Raw genomic sequence first — 19,067 nt, 5'->3', positions numbered from 1 at the left:
CTGGCAGGAACAAGTTGGGTAAGGGTGATTGGTTAGTACAAGAGGGGGATTTGTTTGAACTGATTGGTTTAAGCCATGAAGGGTGTACATGCTGAACTACATGGTTTCCCAACATGTTATCAAGCACCATAAACTACTGGGAGGGTTATCTGGCATCCCAGGTATTTTCCCTGTCTCATGCTGATTGGTGGCTGCTAGGGGGTTGCTATAGGTCCTCATCTAGCCTGAGTCAGGGACACCTGGTGCTACAGATCTCTTCTGTTATTTGTAGATAAACAACTCATCAGGGTGGGTATGTGCCTTGGAGTGCTCTGTGGGTCTTTCCAAGGACAAGGGTCACGCCCGCTTCCTTGGACAGGCTTTGCTCTGAGGTAGAGGCTGGTTTTTCAGTTCCTTATAAGATATTTGTCATTTATATGCTTTTATTGGTCTTTCCATAGGCATGCCTTTTCTATTTTCTCCTATGCATAAATTCTGTCAATTAGGGCTGAAATCAAACTTCATTCCTCTTCTCTTCCTTTCCTTTACCTTCATTTCTTCAGTAAGGAGTAATCTTACTTTCCTCCTTTCCTTCTTTTCTTGCTCTGCTAGGGATAGAATCCAGAGTCTTGAGTATGCTAGGAAAGTGTTCTATTACTAAGCAACACCGTCAACCCTCAAAGTAATTTTTCTTTTCTGTGACCTCATGACAGCACATTACTTCTCCATAAAACCCTACTTGTTTTCCTTTTATGCTTATATCTCATTTTCATCACTAGAATATGAATATTAGTAATGTCTGTATTTCTCCTAGTAGTGTGTGTGTGTGTGTGTGTGTGTGTATGTATGTATGAATGGTGCTGGGGATTGAATCCAAGACCCACTGAGGGACATTCCCAGCCTTCTCTTATAAGGGTCTTGACCAATAAATACACAACATGTGCTGAACAGGGATAGAATTCCTTGTGTACCATATTTTCCCCATACCTGCCATTAGGTGGCAATGCATAAACTTTGTAGTACAAAGAAAACCCAGGGCTCCACAAATGCAAGGCAGGAGGAGATCTACCAGTAAGCTACACCTCCAGTCAGGCTTTAAAAATTAAAATAGAGCCAATCTAGCATAAAGATTAGTTTTTGAGCTGAACATATTTGAAAATCAAAAAATGAGGAAGAGGCTTTCTCTAAACTCCTCTTATCTGGCACACACCTGTAATCCCAATAGCTTGGGAGGCTGAGGCAAGAGAATCACAAGTTCAGTTTCAGCAACTTAACGGGGCCCTTAGCAATTTAGTGAGATCCTGTCTCAAAAACAAAACAAAACAACAACAACAACAAAAATAAATAAATAAAAGAAAAAAAAAAAAAAAAGAGGAGGGTTGGGGAGGTAGTTCAGTGGTTAAGCACCCCTGGGTTCAATCCCTACTACCACCAAAAAGAAAAAATAAATAAATAGGATTCTTGGTCTCTGGTTTACTATGAATTTACCAAGCAAGTGTTCAAACTTATCCTACTTTATGTTCTGCTTTCAAAGAATCTTGATTTCAAATGCTATAATATAGTAATAAGGGTAAACAAAGGAGTATATTCATTGCTTCTATATGAAACTTCTCTTTCTGTATTGACCTCTTTGGTGTGCACACTGATATTGGTAGAGAAAGACTTGCATCAAGGATCTGAACCTAAGTCTATGCAGTCAGCCAGCTAGCATTGATAAATTATTGTCAGGACAAATTTGTGATGATCTTAAATCAATAGTATTATCTACTATATGTATAGTTATTGCAAAATTAATATTTGAAAGGTTAATTAAGCAAAGGACAATGGAACTTTATTAGTTTTTATGTTTCTTGAAGAATAAGAGCACGAAATGTTTCAGACTTCACCAAAGTATTTTTAAGTGTCTTTAGTTGTTGATGAACTTTTATTTTATGCCGCAGCCCGGCTGCAGCAAAATAACCGGGGGGGGGGGGTTGGGGGGGGCTGGTGGTGACGAACAACTTGTGTACGTTGATACAGCAGGAGTGGGAGCCGTTTATTGCAGGACAGGAGCAGTATTTATACATTCCACACAGCTTATCTAATTAGCATAAACTAGATACATCAGTCAACCAATCAGGAATCTCCACACTTAATGGCTCGCTTTTGTTACTTCTCAAACCACTCCCTCTGGCATTTTGCCAGGCACCATCCAGACTTGTTTACGAACTCTAACATTCCCCTGGCAAAATGCCAGGTGTTATTTTGACTTGTTTACAGACTCTAACAATTTTACTCATTTATTTATACATGGTGCTGAGAATCAAACCCAGTACCTCACACATGCTAGGCAAGTGCTCTACCAATGGGTCACAACCCCAGTTCCCTCACCAAAGTATACTTTGAACAGAGTCTAGCATGAAACAAAGCTTCCACGTTTCCCAAGAAACCTTTCATTATTATGATTCTTTAATGTTTCCTGGAAAAATCCCTGTTTTTGAATTATACTAAATAGTACAACTGACTCATAGAATGATTAGGATGATTTTTTGTTGTCTTCTTAATGAATGCTAGGTTTTTTTGTAAGGAGAATAGGGTGAGTCAATTGGAACTATCTATACATAAATATATATAATAATATGAAGGTCTAAAGGGATATTGGTGAGAGCTCTATAGTGAAATACCAGAACTTCTCCTTAGAAAATGATAGCTTTTATTTTGATAAAAAAGTGATTCCTGTTTGACAGACCTCATTAATTATAAATTTTGCCCAAGATTTATCTCTTTTGAGCATAGTTTACAGGATACTTTGATAATAAATCAAGATTGGCTAGTTTTTTTGGGGGGGGGCTGAGGATTTTCTGTTAACTTTCTCTATGAGATTACCTATATAAAAAGATCCTATCATATTGCCTTTTTAAACTATACACCTTCAAATATTATTGGCAATTTTCAATTCAGCAGAATGTTGAGACTATAATAACAATATACTATGACAATAACTTGTTTTCATTTGGTCTCTGATATCTAAAGTTCTTGCTCACTATCCTATAATGGTCCACCTCAACTGCTCTTTTCCTTAGCATAAACATTGATTTGGAAAGCACGTTGGGTATCAAACGTGGGAGCCAGGGAGTTTCCGAACTAAACAGTGATTAAAGGATTTCAGCAAAGTTCTTTCCGCAAAATCTGTTTTCATACTAAATTACTCAAACCAGGTCCTCTTCCTTGTTGCATCCTCTTTGCAACGCCCTTCCCACTCTTCTCAAAACTGGATAACTCTTACTCATCTTTAAGATTCAGCTCAAATGTCATCCCAGGTGCAGGCTTTCTCAACATGGCAGGTGGAGCTAGCGGGTTATTACTTCTCAGCTCAGCTACCCTGGCTCACTGGGAGCAGCTCAGCCTTTAGCACAGCCGAATGGGATTACCTATTCTGCGGGTCTCGCCCCCAGGGTGTGCGCTTCTAGGGTGAAGACCACGTTTTGTTAATTCTCAACCTTTTGTAGTCTAAAGTTGGGCTCAGTGATGCCGGACGACTGAAGCCCTATTACTTGGCGACTTCTGCCTACAAGAAGCATACTTCATCCAGATTACTCGCAGCCTTCCCATAGTTTCAGCCGGCACACCGGTTCCCGCCAACTAAGCATTTAAAAACAAGCAGCCGCAGACACTAGGAATAGAGGGTACCCGTCACAACGAGTGCCTGTTCATCAGCCCCAATGGGCCACGTTTGCTTGCTGCTCCGGCAAGGGCGATTCTGGAGTTTGCTCAGTTAGGGCGACGCTTTCTTTGAACAAACTGAGCCCCAGAGGCGTTCTCTAACTCTGGCCTGGAGACGCTGTCCGCTTTTTCTAACGGTGACATGCAGTCAAGGGAAAAATGTGGATTCAAAGGTCTGGGGTAACTCCTCACGGCTGAACCCGAGCTGACGTCTGTGAAGGGTCGCACTCACTGTGTCTTTCCCCCAGCCCCGTCAGCCCCCAGAGTAAGCGTCCCGTCGGAGGCTGCAGCTCCGTCAATTGCGCACACGCTCGGCGTCCCGCCCACCCTGGGCTGAGAGTCATTGTTCTCGCGAGATCGCGGCTAGCCTCGCCTCTTCAGATTGCGGGCTCTCGCGAGAAGCGGCTGAGGAGCCGGCCTGCAACCTGCCCGGCCGCTCTGGTAGGCGCAGCCGCCGGAGTGGCCGCCTCACAGCCAGCTCTGGAGGGTTCCGGTTGAGGAGGAAGCGGAGGCGTTGCCGACCTCGGCCTTCGCCTTGATCCTCCGTGGACGCTCGACGGGGCCTACAGGTTCGGGGTGAATGGGCATAGCTGCGGAGCGCAGTGGGGGCGGCGTGGGAGGCTGGGCTTGGCGGGGGCGTAGGAGGAAAGGGGCGGAGGGCGAAATCTGGGCTGGAGAGCCGGGCTGCTGTGGCAGTGGTCTGGGTGGCCGGACACGGCGAGGGGAGCGTGGGTGGCGTTCTGGACTTGGGCCACTGGCACCCAGCTCCGAGGGGCAGAGTTGGGACTTGGGTTTCCTGGGGTGCTGCTGTTTGGTTGGCAGTCCGGAGGCCTTTCCCCCAGGGATGAAGGCTTCATCCCTCCTTCCCAGGGCAGAGTAACCCGGTGCCCCGCCCCTTTCCTGTCATCTCTGGGCTTAAGGCAGCGACATCCTGAGGAGGGCGCATCACAATAGGGTGGTGAGTTGTCCGTCTCCCTTTTAGGGGATAAGATGGTGGGCGGTCTCCCTTCAGGTGAACAAGGGTGAGACCCCAATAATTTTTTTTGTGCTGTGACAGTATCGTGTATGGTAAAGCTTTGCTTTTTCAAAACTTGCATAGAAAAGGTTCTAATTCCTTCTTTCCTTCCTTCAGATGCAAGTGCCCTAACACGCCTTGTAATTGGGAATAGGGTTGAGGGAGGGAAGACCTCCCTTGGTATTTTGTTAGTGTGACTGGGCCAATGTGACCATCCCTGGACCGAACAAATTTCCCACTTCTCTTTTCTCTTATTTGGAGTCCATGATGAAAAGTCACTAGTCCAGACATGTTAGAGTTTCATTCGCTTGTTACTTTGTGCCCTTAGCAAATGAATTTATTTTATAAGTATATTTTGACTTCAGGAGTTTTCACGCTTTTTATTTAAATTAACAATCTGAATAAGGCAGCACAATGTTTATTGATTTTATTTGGACATTGCTTCCAACTCCTGACCCGCTCACCTCTTCCCCTACCCCGACTATGCAAATATGATAAAAAATGCTTTTAGAGAAGAGTTGAGGGATAAATTTAGAATGAAAGAGACTAGAAATTGTAGTAAAAGATATGACAAAGAATGGAAAGCACAAGGGCCAAGTTTTCATATTGGAAAGCCTATCCACGACCAACTGAAAGAACGAGACTGTGGTTATCATTTGAATATAAAGCAGAAAGCAATAAAAAATACTTGGGAAAGAATTTGATGATGAATTGAAACTGGTGTTTGAGGAGTTATTTTTGAAGGTGCCAATGTGTTTCAGAAATTTTTCTAATATTTTTCAAGAGTTTATGACTTAATAGCTGCTATTGTGCATAAGGAGAGAGAAAGGAGATTCTGAAGTATGGAATGTGGTAAGGAACATTGTTCAATCAGGAAGGCCTTCTAGTGTCTCAATAGTGTTTTTGAGTTCTTACACCATTTTTTCCCTCATTCCCCCAAATGCTTTCAGATGGGCTTTTAACCTGCTGTATGTTATTCTTCTACCAGTTTGAATTTTGTTCTATCTCATCCTTTCTTCTAAGCTGTGTGAAAATTTTAAGTTATTAACCATGAAATTATAAACAACAGTGGTTTGCTTTGTGATTTTTTACATTTAGGATACTTTGAAGTTTGGAAGCAAACTGGAATATATGCACTTTTCAAAAGAATTATGGGTAACAAACTCACATGTCTTCTGGTAATAGTTATGTGATGAAAATGTGAAGTCCAATGGAGAGTTTATGCCTTGTCTAGGAGGGATGTCAAGTTTTCAGGTCCACTTGATTAGTTCTGTATGTGAATATGGGCCCAGTCTTCAGCCTTCTCAAGAGAATACAGGAAAATTCAATTTTTACATGCACTCTCTTGATTTTTAAAAATATTGATGGCTAATTAAAACAATTGAAAATAACTGCATGTGGCCCAATCAAACCCACACTTGTTTATAGTTGTATTCTGTTCTCTAGGAGCTGTTTTATAGGTCAGAATTAATGTATTTTATAACTGAAAAAAAAAGAGGTTTAAAGCAAGTAGTTCACGCTTTAAAATTTCAGTCTTTAGAAGGACTTAGGGAGGGAACATGTCAAATCTAATTGAAACCAGTAGATAGTTTTTTTTTTTTCATTTTTCTTTTATTAAACCCAGGGGTAATGATGTTGGCAATCAAATGTGTCAACAAGAAGCCCTTTAGGGCTTTTTTAAGTTAAAAAAAAAAAAAGTGAAATTTCTTGACTTAAGAGAAAAAATTGTATGCTGAGGTTGCTAAGATCTACACATTTTGAGAGAGACTGTTCCTATAACTTTTATTACAGTATATTGTTATAATTTTCATGTTTTATTGTTCTCTCTCTCTCTCTTTCTTAGCCACCAAGCCACATCCCCAGCCCTTTTTATTTTTTGAGACAGGGTCTCTTTGAGTCGCTTAGGGCCTTATTAAGTTGCAGAGACTGGCTTTGAACTTGCAATTCTCCTGCCTCAATCTCCCAAACCACTGGAATTATAGGTGTGAGCCACCATGCTCAGTTTACTATTGTTCTTAATCTCTCATTGTGTTTAATTTATAAATTAAACTTTATCATATTATGTATGTATAGGAAAAAATGTAGTTATATATAGGGTTTATTCTGTACTATATGTAGTTTCAGACATCCACTGGGGAACATGGAACTATACTTCGAGTCCAAGGAGGTACTACTATATTAACATTTTAACTGTAGAAATAACTGAAGGAAAGGCTGTCAGTATTTATGGCTTTTCCGGGTTCTAGCTATGCATGGTGGCACACACTTGTAATTCCAGTGATTTGGGAGGCTGAGGCAGGAAGATTATAAGTTTGAGGCTAGCCTCAGCAATTTAGCAAGGAAGGCCCCAAGCAACTTAATAAGAACCTGTCTCAAAATAAAAAGGGCTGGGGACATGGCTTAGTGGTTAAGTGCCCTTGAGTTTAATCCCCAGTGCCAAAAAGAAATAATAATAATATTTTTATTAATAATATAATTATTATTCAGAGTTCTGAGCAAAGTTTATATATAGGTATCTTGTAAGGAAATTGGTTGATTTAAAAACTCTTTTATGTACTTGCAACTAATGTTTAAATTTAAATCTTGGAGTCTTTCTATAGTCCATTTCAGAATTTGAATGTTTATTATTGGCTGTGCCATTCTGTGTTGCTTTCCTAGACATTCACTTTTTAAAAAATTTTTCTAACTTATTCTTTTGTTTTTAAATATTTGCTTTTTAGTTGTAGTTGAACACAATACCTTTATTTTATTTATTTTTACGTGGTGCTGAGATTCGAACCCAGGGCCTTGCACATGCTAGGCGAGAGCTCCACCGCTGAACCACAACCCCAGCCCAAGACATTCACTTTTACTGGAAAAAATATTGATTCCCTGGCAGATGGGGAGAGGGGGCGTTTTCAAATGGGATGAGGAAAGTGTGTTGTAAAGCAGGCACTCTTATGTCTCTTTCGTACCTTTCCATTGCAAGATTGATTTTGATTAATTAGTTTTTCTTATAAGAATAGGTACTTTGATTACTTTGTGCCTTACGCATTGTAGAGCTTAGTAACCTTGTGGATTAAAACTCATTTACCCATTAATGAGAAGTACTTTAATCTGATTCATACCTAGTTGGGTAGGGGGAGTGGGAGCTTTAGATGTCAGGTCTAAGTATGAGGTGGATCTTAGATATTTGGAGAGCAAAGTGAGAGTCCTCACTGGAGAGTAAGGTAAGAGAAAGCTAAGTGAGGGGACAGAGTTTTGAAAATGAAGACAAAATGGTTAAGAACCCTTTTTTTCTATTGTTCAGTTTTACAAAGAGTACTGCTTTTTACAACTAAATTTGTAATAACTTATGCAAAGACTACATGGAATTTGGTTTTTAATCAGAACTGCTTAGGGAGTTTGCAGACTTGATTTTCTTCAATTTAGTCCTGTCTTCACACATCAAGCTCCAATCTCTGTCTATCTGGAATAGAATGCGAAAGAGTAGGAGATATTTATTATGTTTGTGAGGTGTTATTGTCTGAGAGTTTTACCATTTCTGAGTTGTTGTTTTTTTTATTTGTGAAAATTGTGCTTGTTGGAGGGAGCATTGTTTTCCTTTCCCCATGTTTCTACTGTGAGTCATAAAGTAGGAAATTTTCTCTTGGAAATAGTCCTGTCCCCCTTCCCTCTATGCTCCAAAAAGCCTCTGAAATTCTTTCCCAAATGAGCATTTGAAGAAGCTAGGAGAAAGGTGCCCTCTGGTTCGTTTTGAAACTCTGAATGTTTAGGATTTACATTTTCTGTTCATGTGTATGGTAGGTTCATCTGAGCAGAGTGGACCTCTGTGAGGGAGGAGGAAATGGAATACCTATGATTCTGAGTAAATTTAATTTATAGTTGAAGGAATAAGAAACTTTTTTGGCCATTAGTTTCATATATATATATTTTATCTAACTTCTTTATTTAGTTTCTTTGGTCCTGAACTAAAACTAAGGGGTGGGAGGGAGAGGTAGTTGCAGATGTTTATTAATAGAGGAAGAATTGCAGTTGAGCATCCCTAATTTGAAAATCCAGAGTCCTACATCTCCAAAATCTGAATGCTTTGAGCAGTAACGTGATGCCACAAGTCTGATTGTTAAATGTAAACAGAAATATTAAATATTGCATGAAATATTAAAATATTGTATAAAATTACCTTCAGCCCATATATAAGGTGTTTATGTATTTTGTGTTTAGACTTGGATAGTCCAAAGATATTGCATATTATGTGTGTGTGTGTGTTTGTGTATATATGTGTATGTATGTATGTACGTACACACCCACACACACACATACACACACACAGATTCCAAAATTAGCCCCCTTCCCCCCCAATTTAAAATCTGTATCAATTCTGGTTGCAAGCATTTCCGGGAAATTCTATATTAGAATTTTTTTTAATCTCTTTATTAAAATCTTTACTAGGGTTCAGGCTACAAGTACAGGATTCATTTCCCTTAATATGGCCTACTCAGGTTTGTTTGGGGATCCTTGAAACTGACACACCTACCTTACTAAGAAGATAGTAAAGAAGAACTTAGAGATGGAAGGTGAACAATTAGAATTCAAAGAGATGCTCACTGGGAGAGGATGAAGAGGTTGATAAATGTTAAATATAGGGAATGGGAATATAATAAATTGAGTACAATTTTCACAGCATTTTGTACTTCAGATTTTTGGATTATGGATGCTTAACAGAGTCAGTACAAATATTTCAAAATCTGAAAAACTCAAATCTGAAACATATCTGTTTGCAAGCATTTTGGATAAAAGAAATTTAGCCTGTACTTGAAATAGAACATAAAGAGGAAGGATTTTACACTAAATATGAAACCTTATGTCATAGATTGCTGGGTTGTAAGGTATCTTTGCTGATAAAAATATCTTTCTTCACCTGATTAGTAGTTTAATTATATTATTTAGTTAAAGGTGTAAGGTCTCTCATTATATGGCATAATCATCCCTGGTTATCTGAGGATTGGTGCTTTGGACCCTGTCCCCCTTCCCTCATATAAAATCCTCATATGGTCAAGTTCCTTTTATAAAATGGAATAATATTTGCATATAACGTACTATAGTAAATTCTCCCATATTCTTTAAATTGTCTCTAGATTACTCATAATAATTAATATAATATAAATGCTGCAACAAATAGTTGCTGTACTGTATTGTTTTGGGAATAATGATCCAAAAAAGTCTATATGTGATTCTTGGTTGAATCTGTGAATGTGGAACAGAGAATACAGATAGTTGAGCACTTATTTTCATTTTTGTAGTTTAAATGAGTAATCTATTAGAATTTTTGGTCACAAACTGAAGTTAATATTTAGTGTTTAGCTGGGATGAGTCTATTATGATACTCACTGATTGAAGTTCTACTTGATTACAAACTATGAATAATACTTTTCTGAGGTCATTTTAAGTTGCAATCATATTTTTCTGCTTGGAATACCTTATTTGGGATCATTTTGGTCTGAGTTTAAAGACAACTGTTAGCTCTATGACTGAAAAGTTACTTAGCCTCTCTGACCCTTTTGTTTCCTCTAACACAACATAGAACATAATTGCCAGGAATTTAAGGATGAAATGAAATAAAGCATATAAAATTCTATGTAAATAGTAAAATGATGTATGAATTTAAGTTGTTAGCATTTTGCTTTGTGTTTATGCCCAGAAAATAATATCCTGGAATTATTGCCTCCTTTTTCCCACCCTTTCTACCCTTAGTGATCTATCAATTTACAAATTATTCACATTTGCCTGTCTCATTTGGAGAGGAAAAATTCAAATGATTATTTACAGCATTGCCAGTATGATTCTTCCACTGGAAATTAAACGATTTTTATTTTCTCTTTATTTTAGTAAGCATTGAACAATGGGAAGCTCTTTTTCTTACTTTGTACATTGGTGTTCATTGACTGATAATTTAGTATTGTACCTAATTTGAATGCCAGGTAGAAAAATGGACACAAGGAAAGAGAAAATAGATCTTTGATTATTATTGCTTATAGCAAATGAGTAAAAACTTATCGTGAGTTTTCTGGTTTAACTACATTAAATATCAGCTTAAAAATAAATTTTAGGGCTGGGGATGTGGCTCAAGCGGTAGCGCGCTCGCGTGGCATGCGTGCGGCCCGGGTTCGATCCTCAGCACCACATACAAACAAAGATGTTGTGTCCGCCAAAAACTAAAAAGTAAATATTAAAAAAAAATTCTCTCTCTCCCTCTTAAAAAAAAAAAATTAAAGCTCAGTTACCTAAGAAAGAATCTCAGCTACAAAATTGTGCAACAAACATTTTTATGATTTTCTTATTTTTAGAGGCATACACAAAATGCTGCATTATTTTAAAGGTAATTATTTCATTTTGGGCAGTTTGTTTTATACACTCTGGGCTTGAATTTTATTTTTCTCACATCTGGAAAGCAAGCAATGCAATCTGCTCCTTTCAGCTTTTCATTTATTCATTTAAAGGATTTTTTATTGTTTGTTTATTTTGCAGTGGCAGGGATCAAACCCAGGGCCTTCCACATGCTAGGCAGTTGCTCTACCACTTGTGCTATATATACCCCCAACCCATGTAGTTTTCTTAAAAAAAAATTATGAAATTCCCATAAATTGTTAACTGAGATGTTCTTGTTTCCTTATTGTTGAATTTTCGAAATTGCTTAAGTCTTTCCTATAAAGGAGAATATTTAGTTATTAGAGACTAGTGGGAATATTAATACTGAAAGTACTTTAAAATCATTAATGCTCTCCATTTTTGGAAGAGAAAAGTGAAACATAGGTCAAGCCCTTTTAACTGATTTTGATAAAAAGGTTGTAGGTAATAAATACTGTTATTAGGAAGGTTGAGACTAGAATAGAGATCTACAAGTCTTCTGAGTGTTTTATTCCATTGCTTTCTCTAGTGGGTTGCATGCACTTCTCTCTAGGGATGTTATGAAAAACTTGTTCATTATGCTATAGGGTGAATAAAACAATAGAACTTAATCTTTAGTTTTTATTTCTCTTTTTTCATTTCCATTTTTTTGTATATATTGTATACATAATACTGGTCTGATAGTACATATGAATTATTTGTAAATATATGTAACTCTTTGTGTTAGTCAAGCTCACAACATTAAGAAAGAGAACAGTTGCCATATTTTAGAAGAAAAATGCTGTGGCATTGTTAATCATCTTTGCTTCCATAGTGAATAATATTATGGTAACATTTAACAGTAGCCTTAAACATTTGTTAACCTTGAAAATTTTTTATGATGAGTACTTTGTAAAATATCTTATGAAATTACATTTCTTTGGAGTGATTTCTTTGTGATTATCAAAGTATTAGATGCAATTTGGAACATTCAGCAAAGGGCAAAGAAGAAAATGGCATGATAATCCAAGTCAATGACAGTTACTTTCAGTTATACTACATACACACACTTACATCACACACACTCAAAATTAGGATTTTTCTTGTATGTAATCACTTAAAATATTTATTTTAAGAAATAAAAGGAAATTCAAAGAAACACATAACTATATTTAAAAGTTAACATTTTGTTAAACATGTCAATTTATTTATTGTATAACCTATGTTCTTTTCTTAAGCATTTATTGGTAATAATTTTCCATGTTATATTCTTCAACACTATGAGAATGTACTGTATTGTAATCAGTTCCCTGCTTTTGGAAATTAGTCTCCCTTACCCTCTTTTATCATAAATTCTTTGATAAATGTATTTCTTAGGTTAAAAATTTAAAAGTAGGAGTTCTGGTGTCAAGGTATATACTTTGAAAATCAATTTATACTCCCATGAACTTGAGTGACAGTTTCCCCAATACTTGAACCCTTGCCTAGTTATCATTAAAACAAACCTTTGATTGGTTAAACATCTGATTTAACGTGGTTTTCTTATATTATGAATGAGTTGAAATCTTTCTTTCTTTCTTTCTCTTTTTCTTTTCTTTTTTTTTTTGTGGTACTGGTGATTGAATCCAGGGCCTTGTCCATGCAAGGCAAGCACTCTGCCAGCTGAGCTATATCTCCAGCCCTATTTCTTCTTTTTAATCATTAGTATTCTTTTTGTAAATTGCAAGTTCATGAAACTTTGTCCATTTTTCCTTTACAGTATTCAGATTTTAAAGTATAGATTTATAAACATTTCTCTAGTTTGTCATCTTTTACTTTTAAATTCTTATGTGATATAATCTGATACTTTTTGAAAGCTATTCTGTAGTTCTGATTCTAATCCCTGATGTTTTCCCTCATCTTTATTGAAAATGATGGCATAAAATGATTGATTGCACATTCCCATGTCAGTCTTTGGCTTTAAGGTGTTTTTATTCTTATTTTTGGCTTAGCAATTCTTTCTCTATTCTGAGAATCAGTTAATTATATAGATTATTTTCCTATATATTTTCTTCTTGACTTTTTTTGTTATACTTGAACTCTTTAGCAGTTTGGAATTTGTGGAGGATATGATGTGAGGAAGGAAAGGATCTTCTGCTCAAATAGTTAACCAATTGAAATTTTAGAATTCATTTTCTGGGTGTGACATTTTTATGGGTTGTGTATTAAATTTGAGAGACAATTTGGTGTGATAATTGGCTATGTGGTATTAAAGCAAGTTATTTTAATAAGCCTTAATTAAAGAATATTTCAATATAAGGAAATAACTTTATTTAATTAAAATGGAATACTGCCTGGAATACTAAGTCACAAAGATATCTAGAATATCTCATTGTGAACTAGTATTTTGTCTCAGAGCAAATTTTAGGTTTCTTAAAATGAAACATTTGGAGGAAAAGAACTTCTTTGGTGGAGGAAGTTCTGCTTCTAATTGTGCTGATAAATATGGTAGCTACCAGCCACTTGTGGCTATTTAAATTAATTAAAAAGGAAAATTGAAAATTCAGTTCTTCACTGGTAGTACACATATTGTGTGTGCATAATATTAAACTACATGTGACTAGAAGCTACTTTTTTGGATAATGCAGATATAGGACATTTCCATTATCATGTAGAGTTCTATGGGATAGCATACAATCTGGAAATTGAATCATATTTAGAGCTTTTTATAGCCTGTTGAGTTGATGGCAGATAAACAGTTAAGCAAAAAATCTGAAAGAAATACAAGGTAAGGGAAATAATAAATTGGTCAAAATGGAGCATCATAATAAAGATTATATGTAGAAAAAATACATAACTTACAAAAAATTGTCATGTAGAAAAAAAAAGAAAATTTTAAGGATTTTAACATTTAAAAATATCTGAGTGTGCCTTTTTAAAGAGTGTTGCCTTCTTAGGAGCTGAATGTAATCCTCTTTAATTAGGCACTTCAGCAGCTTACAGCTTTGCCTTTGTTAAATAATATGTCAAGGTGATTTGCTTCAGTTAAGGCGTTTCAGATTTTGAAGGCAAAACTGTTTGGTTATAGTAGAAAAGGAAAAATAGAGCAGAAAGCAAAATGATAATAAATCTTTTAGACTACTAAAAATCATATAGCTTTTAATAAGTTTTTAAGAATTAGGACTCTTAACAGTAGCTAGTTGTTTAAAATGCTAATCATGTAATGTAGGTATTTCATAAATGCTTAAGATTTAAAAAGAGTTTCAAACTTCAAACATTTTTTCTTTTTTCCCTTAGTACTGTGAAAGGAACCCAGGGTCTCACCCATGTTATATAGGTGTTCTTCCACTGGACTACACCACCACTCTTTTATTTATTGGGTTGTTTGAGATGAGAAAAGAAAAAAAAAACATATTAATACCTTAAGAAGTCAACAAAATTTGAACAGAAATTACATAAAAGTATTATTTTCACTGTAACAGATCAGAAAAGTATAAACCTTGACAGTTGAAAGGGTTTCTGTGTGAAGCAACCAAGCATTTTGAGGATTAGTTTGGGAAAATTTAGGACTCATTTGGTAATCTTAAAAAAATGTTTCCAGGGATGTTATACTTTCCCTCCTTTTTTTCTACTTTTTAAATAAATATATGTCCTGAGAGCAATTTAGAAATTGAATTATAATTTGTGATCATTTGAGAGTAAGATGATTGGTGCTTTATGCCTTGACTAAAACTTGGGTATAGTTATATAATATTCTTTTTTTATTTTTTATTTTTATTTTTGGTACCAGGGATTGGACCCTGGGGGTGCTTAACTACTGAGCACATCCCCAGCCCTTTTTATTTTTTATTTTGAGACAGGGTCTCACTAAGTTGCTTAGGCCTGGCTAAGTTTCTGAGCCTAGCTTTGAACTTGCAATCCTCCTACCTCGGGCTCTAGAGCTGCTGGGATTACAGGTGTGTGCCACCACACCCAGCTAAGATAATATTCTTTTAAGAGAAGCAACTGGAAACTAAAAACTGCTTATAAATCTTCCTACTTTATATTTTCTCTGCATTGTTGGATTATATTACATGAAATGCTCCCCAGTTTCTTTAGTCTTAGTTAAAACATTTTATAAGATTTATATACAAGTTATATTAAGGTATGGGAACATAAACATGAGTTATATTTTGTTCTTGTCCTCAGAATCTTATAGTATAATGGGGAACACATGGAATAAACATTTTGCCAGTGCATACATATTGACCATATGTAAGCAGTAAAAAATAATACCCCAAAACTATACTTAAGCAGTAAAATTTAACAAGAAGGAAATTTCTTTAGTAGAGCAAGTCCATATATTTTCTTACAGTGTCCCCCAATATCATAAAAACAATATGTAAAAAATTCTAATAGTATAAAAGGAAAAACAATGAAAAGTAAATTCCCCTTTTATTTTAGTGTTTCCTCAGAGGCAACTAGTCATTTTTATGTGGTATTTCTAGACATTATCTTAAATCTGGATTATTTCATTTACCCAGTACTTTTAAGATTCATTGATTCGTGTTGTGTGTCTCAGTAGTGATTCAAAGTATTTAGATATTGTGTCATTAGATATCCCACCTGTCTCTGCAGCAATGTTCATTTTTCTTCTCTATCTGCTATTATGACCATATAGTTTTTCATTTATTGTTCTTTGTAGCTAAAGCTGAAATTTTGTTTTTTTGAGAATTTTTTTTTTTAGTATTTTTTTTTTTTAGTTTTCAGCGGACACAACATCTTTGTATGTGGTGCTGTGGATTGAACCCGGGCTGCACGCATGCCAGGCGAGTGCGGTACCACTTGAGCCACATCCCCAGCCCCAAAGCTGAATTTTTTTGACAGTTTTTACTTTTCTATTGAGAATCCTTTGTTATTCAAGATTGTTTTCTTCTTGTAGAACTTTAATTGTTCAATATTTGTTTGAACATAATTATAATGAAATGTTTAAATATATTTATAATGAGTGTTTTGAAGTCTTTGCTAAATCCAACATCTGGGCTTAGTTGGAGTCAGTTTTTATTGATTACCTTTTACTGTCTCTTTTCTTTGCATGTCTCATAATTTTTTGTTGAAACCTGGGCATTGTAGTGTTCTTATGTGGATTTCTTTCTAGTGACTGCTGATTTGCCTCCTGATAATCATGAAGGACAAAAACTTCACATAGGTGAAGTAACCAACCATCTTTGCCTGTACTCAAATTGCAAACTTGTTTCTCTTGCAGTTATAGCAGTTCTATCTGTGCTCATTTTTTCCTTCTTTCAGCTACTTATTAGCTTGGTCTCCTGGGGGACAGGGTAGAGGAGAGTCCCTCTAACACCTATGTAATTTGGTGGTCAGCCAAGAATCTAAACAGAGATTTTACTCAAGATTTTGGAATTTACCCTCTCTGTTGGTTCTTTATTTCTGGGAATTCTTTCCTTATTTTTAGCTTGTCGGCTTGTTGTGGTCTCTGTACTCACATACCAGTAAGGACTTCACTTTTCTGATGCTTGAATTTTATGTGTTTGCGGAATACACTCAGTTAAAAAACATATCAAACTCCGATTTCATATCACCAGTGTTTAAGGGTATAATCTATGGTCTCTGGTTTTGTTTTTGCAGGCTACCTGCGGTCTCCCTTGCATGCATGTGTAATCATTTGTTGTCTAGGGATTTAAGCAGAGTTTATGCTCAGAATTTGTGTCTCACCTCTCTATGGTTCTTTCATTTCCAGTATGTCTGTCTTAAATTTCCATCTGTACTTCTAGCCCTGAAGTTTTCTTTACCACTTTGATCTTGTATGACTCACTGGTTTCCTTCATCATATTTTGAGGGATAGGGAACACAGCAAAAAAATTTGGAACTGAACTTGCGATTCTGTCCCTGAAGTTGTAGTTTTTCAGGAGTAAATTCTTTCACTGTTTGGCCAGTGTCTCTAAATAACTTTAAAACATTTTTTAAAAAAAATTTAAATAGTTTTTTTTGCAATTAAGCTTGCATGATCAGTTTACCTGATTGCATTTGCAGGAGGTTGTTCTTTTACATCCCTTTGATTTCCATTTCTTTTAAAAATTGTTTCTACGTGGTGGTTTTTGTCCTTCAGGATTATTTGTATAGTATTCAGTCCCCCAAATTCTTCCAGTTCTTAATGCTTCTGAAAATGAGTGTTCAGTTTTTTATCTATTTATGGATTTATGTCACACTTCATGGGAAAATTTAAAATGGGTTAAGTATCATGAGGAAATTATAAATATTTTCTAGAAATGTTTCAGGCTTTCATGGTGGTTATATCTATTTTCTGGCTTTCTGCGTAGTATCATCCCTCTTGCATTCCTAAGGGTCGAGGCTCATCAAATGATTTTCAGTTTCTGGTCTTTCGGTATTCTTTTATCTAGATCCATATGAAGGTTTGCTATATAGGTAGAATTAACTGTGTGAACATTCATGTGTTCATTCTGTTGTCTGCCAGTCTTAAGTACTTCATTTACTCTATGGGGTTCTCTCTCCTCCTTTTGGTTCTTTTTCTATATAAGGAAGGTTAACTTAGGACATTTATCCCTCTCAGTTGTCTTGGTTTAGCTTCTCCATAGCTCTACTACCCACACTAATGGATATTTGGCTTTCTGTTTAGCTTATGACAGTTTTTGGGTCTGAACTCTTTGTCTCTTATTACCATCGGGTCTTTCTCTCCAGTTACCACACTTGAATTATTTTCTAATCATTTCATGTTAATAGACATGCTCTTGTGTAATGACAGTAGATCAAGGTCTCAATGGGATGGACAATGCCACATGATGGCTTAGTTTAAAAAAGACATCTGTTGGTAATGAGGAACAAAAATATGAGTTTCTTTTTACTTGGCTTGGTTACGTTGGGAAGAATGTGGACTTTTGTTAAAATAGGATATAAATCTTAACTCCACTATTTGTTCATATATGAAACAGGAGACTAATATAGGGTTGTTTTAAGCTTTAAAATATATGTATATAAACTTCTTAGCTCATTGATACCTAGTATGAACAGAATGAATTGTTTCCTTATGTCAACATAAGGGGATCCAAAGAGGTCTCTCCAGAGGCAGAAGAGATCTTGTGTACTTACTTGAACATTCCAGCTCCTGACATATTACATAAGGAAGTCAAGGACGCCTTAGGTACGAGTAGCAGGGTAAGAGATTTATTATAAAGGGATAGCACACATTTGAGAATGTAATATGGGCGATTACTGAGAAAGTATGTTGTGTTGCTTTAGTTTGGAGTTCTTATATTTATAGAGTAGCTAAGGGGCTGAACTAGAACCGAAGTCAGGGTGGGGTTACCCAGTTTGTGCCATTTTTCTTTGTACTTCACCCTTCCCTTGCATGTTTTAATCCTGCTACTTAGTTCCTCCAGATGCTTTGTAGTTATCTTGTTTTGTTCTTTTTTTCATCAGTAGGCAAGCTACTGTCTAGGAAGAAGTCTGGGTTGCTTACAAGTTGTTTTGTATTACAGTGGTTCAAGGGCGGTTCCCCTTTTGAGATTCATTGCTCTCTGTGTTCCTAAATTCCTGTCTCATATTGTTAGTTTTAAAAAAAAAAGATCCTTCTATAGATCATTGTCATTAATAATATCTGTAAATAGTGTCCCAGGGAATACTTATGTTACCTTTGTTTTAAAGATTTTTATAACTCCTGCCCCTCCTTGTTGAGATAGTAATATCCAAGATAAGGAAAAGTAATTGAATCACCTTTTCTCAGTTAACTTTTGGTAATCTGGAGGAACACATGTCCCTAATCAACAAGCCCAGTTTTTTCAGCTTCTGTACAGGTGATTTCTGCATGATTTTCTTTTCTTTTTTCTTTTTTTTTAATGTTTTTAAAATTTTTTTTTTAATTTTTTATTGTGGGTTGTTCAAAACATTACAAATTTCTTGACATATCATATTCCACACTTTGATTCAAGTGGGTTATGAACTCCCACCTTCACCCCATACACAGATTGCAGAATCACATCAGTTACACATCCATTGATTTACATATTGCCAT

General features: G+C 36.1%; 1 protein-coding gene across 6 annotated transcripts in view; it reads left to right on the top strand.

Moving 5' to 3' along the window:
* The first annotated feature begins 4,108 nt into the window (after positions 1-4,108).
* The window catches only part of Btbd10 (BTB domain containing 10), a 60,254-nt gene continuing 45,295 nt past the window's right edge, over positions 4,109-19,067 (top strand). For 2 of the 6 annotated variants that reach the window (XM_015477651.2, XM_048788387.1), the window contains exons 1-2: positions 4,109-4,250; positions 4,552-4,639. The gene's annotated coding sequence lies outside the window, so the exon portion shown is untranslated. The remainder of the gene's footprint in view (positions 4,251-4,551; positions 4,640-19,067) is intronic. The other 4 variants (XM_048788389.1, XM_048788388.1, XM_015477652.2 and 1 more) reach the window with 3 other exon arrangements.

The sequence above is a fragment of the Marmota marmota genome, unplaced genomic scaffold (genome assembly GCF_001458135.2).
Source record: "Marmota marmota marmota unplaced genomic scaffold, marMar, whole genome shotgun sequence".
Lineage (NCBI taxonomy): Eukaryota > Metazoa > Chordata > Mammalia > Rodentia > Sciuridae > Marmota > Marmota marmota.
Note: the sequence above shows the minus strand (reverse complement) of the source record. Positions and strands in the feature narration are given on the sequence as shown.